The sequence below is a fragment of the Citrus sinensis genome, chromosome 9 (assembly GCF_022201045.2).
Source record: "Citrus sinensis cultivar Valencia sweet orange chromosome 9, DVS_A1.0, whole genome shotgun sequence".
NCBI lineage: Eukaryota > Viridiplantae > Streptophyta > Magnoliopsida > Sapindales > Rutaceae > Citrus > Citrus sinensis.
This window is the reverse complement of record NC_068564.1, coordinates 12,961,056-12,964,270: the sequence shown is the minus strand read 5'-3', so window position 1 is coordinate 12,964,270 and position 3,215 is coordinate 12,961,056. Positions and strand designations below refer to the sequence as shown.

General features: G+C 34.8%; 1 non-coding gene across 1 annotated transcript; it reads right to left on the bottom strand.

Moving 5' to 3' along the window:
* Nucleotides 1–2,721: 2,721 nt before the first annotated feature.
* Nucleotides 2,722–2,825, bottom strand: LOC127900120 (small nucleolar RNA R71). Its single transcript, XR_008052143.1, has one exon. It is a non-coding gene; the product is annotated as a small nucleolar RNA R71 (small nucleolar RNA).
* Nucleotides 2,826–3,215: the final 390 nt, after the last annotated feature.

The window sequence follows — 3,215 nt, the reverse complement described above, 5'->3', positions numbered from 1 at the left end:
TAATACATCTTCAGGACTTTTATCCCTAAATTCACCATTACACAATATTTCAATGACTTGTCTACCTTGGGATGTTAATCCCTCGTAGAAATAAGACACTAATCTCCATGTTTCAAAACCGTGATGTGGGAAAATGTTAAGTAGTTCTTTAAACCTATCCCAACATTGGTAGAGAGTTTCTCCTGGTTTTTTAATGAAAGTGGTGATTTGTCTTTTGAAAGAATTGTTCTGTGGGGTGGGAAGAATTTTTTCAAAAATTATGCTTGCATTTCATCCCAAGTTCTGATGGATTCTGACCTAAGATTTTGTAGCCAAGTTTTAGTTTTATCCTTTAGTGAGAAAGGAAAAAACTTAAGCCTGATTATATTCATACTACAATTTTGATTAGTGCATGTGTTACAGACTTCCTCAAATTCCCTTAAATGCAAATATGGATTTTCAGACTCAACCAAGAAAAGTAGGAAGAAGTTGAATGATACTAGGTTTGAAACTAAAACGTGATGCATCAGGAGGAAAAACTATGCCTGATGGTGACCCTGTTCTAGTATGATGCATAAAGTCTGTTGAGTGTTAGAAAATGCATATTTGTAAAGGAGAAAAACGTCATTTTACATTTCAAGTCTTACTAACAACCCTTACTTCTATGTGTTTAAGCTTCTTGTAATTTTATGTGTGTTTTATTTTAATTAAGTATTTTATGTATTTTAGTGGCATCATGGTCAATTCACAATGAATGAGAGATCAGACGGCAAAACAGACATCACTTTTGAACTCAGGACGGTCGAAAACCTTAGGAGGAGCATAAAAGGAAAAATGGCACTATTCACATATACGATATTGTCTACGTTACTGTTCACGACACTGTTCACATAGACGGATCGATGACGTGGCATTGACCGATGATGTGGCATTGACTGATGAGGTGTCACGATCCTGTTGGACTAAAATTCTTATGCACTATTGATTGGTGACGTGGCAGCATGTTAGTGGACCAAAAATTACGCGTACGGTACATGCATTACACAGGATTATTTTCAACCAAACCGCGTTACTGTTCAAGCCGGGTCAAACCGTGTTACTGTTCAAACCGCGTACTATTGACTGATGACGTGGCGCAATCCTGAGCGTCCAAGCTGTTTTTAATCCGATGGCCATGATTTACTCAATGTATCTATAAAAAAAGGGGCCTCCCCCCCTAATTTGATATCTCTTAATCCATTTTTGGACTCCATTTTCTGTAATTCCCTCTCCATCTTATATTTTCTACGTATTTTAATAAATTCCCTTTTTACCCCTAGATCAATTATGAATAGCTAATTTTCTTTCAAGCTTGGGTTGAAGGTAAAGTCTCAACATGTGTCATGAGCTTTATTTGGTAAACTTATTTTATCTTCCCCTCTAGTTTTTGTGGATGTTTTGACTTCTCGTCGACAAATAATAATAATCTTGTCTAGATACTGCCTTGGTTTCACCGGCTCTCTAGTACAAGGTTATTATTATTTGGCACGATAAGCCCTTAGCACCATATTGATTAGAGTGTGGTTCATGAGGTGTGTATTCCCCCCTCATGATTTAATTGACACTAATAAGGAATATTTAGCCCATGGTGCATGTTGATACGGATCCAGATACTTAAGTACGTCAATTTAATAGATTTCTCATCAATTTATTCTTGCCATTTTAATTCGAATTTTAGGATAATCTAAATCACTTTCACCACAAATCCAACCACCCCCATTTAGAAAATTAATTCTACACACAATTAAAATCTACCTCCTCGTGGGATCGACACTCGTCACCATTGATCTATTCTACAATAGATTCATACACTTGCGAGTTCAATAAAATTTGCACAACAAGTTTTTGGCGCCATTGCCGGGGAGGTAAGTTATTTTAATTTGTAGAATTAATTTTTGTGAATAATTTCTTTTAATTATTTTCTTGTAATTTTTTTTATAAAAAAAAGAAAAAGAAAAAAAAGTGAATCTACATTTAAAGATTAGTATTTCTTTTCTTTTTCTCTTCTTTAAAATTCTGTAATTTAATTTTCAATTTATTTTTCTTTGTAAATTTTTTTTTGTTTATCTTATTAATTGATTTTTAGTTAATTTATTTCACGTATTTATTTTTGTGTATTTTTATAGAAAGGTTTTAACAGCGTGATAAGGTTAGTATCGTAATTTCTCATTTTTCTTTATTTTTATTCGTTTTGTTCCCATTTATTTTTTTGTTCTTTGCATGCATGGTCGTAGGTCATTATTACCTAATCTTGAACCTATAGACCTTGAACTAGAAAAAACACTTCGTACACATAAGCACGTTAAAAATAAATTTGGAATGAATTTACAAGCACCACAGGAGAGGCCATTTAAGGACTATTTTAGTCCTTTAGCTAATTTGAGGACATCATGTATAAGATACCCAAATGTAGCTATTAGGAGTTTTGAACTAAAACCTAGTGTGCTAAACTGTCTCCCCACATTCTATGGCTTAGAAAATGAGGACCCATATAATCATTTAAATGATTTTCATGCTGTTTGTCAAACATTTAGATATGAGAATTTTTCAGATGATGATGTTAAACTTAGACTATTCCCATTTTCTTTAAAGGATAGAGCTCGTTCATGACTCAATACATTACCTGCTAATAGCATTACATCATGGGAACAGATGGTTACAAAATTTTTGAATAAATATTTCCCAGTGCATAAAACCAATGCCATTCGCAGAGAAATTTCAGAGTTTACCCAGAGAGAAGACGAGCAGTTTTTCGAAACATGGGAGCGATTCAATGGGCTACTCTTGAAGTGTCCACATCATGGGTACGAGAAATGACACCAATGCCAATAGTTTTTGGAGGGATTATTGCCGAATGTGCAAGAATGGCTAATGTGCAAGAATGGCTAATGTGCAAGAATGGCTAATGGCAACAAGTGGAGGAGAGCTAATGTCAAAAAGTGCAATAGAGATTTGGGAATTCTTCCAGCAACAAGCGGATAATTCCCAACAACGGAGTCGATCACTCAGGAATACTAGAAGAATTAAGGGAGTAAATGAGGTTCACATTGGCGAGTCAAGTTCAGAAATCAAAGAAGTCAAGGAAATGGTTGAAGGTCTCGCTCGACAAATAACATCGTTATCGACTGCTAAATCAACAGAGCCAAATGACCATAACTCATACTCAGATCAAGCCAATGCAATAGGTGTAATGAGAA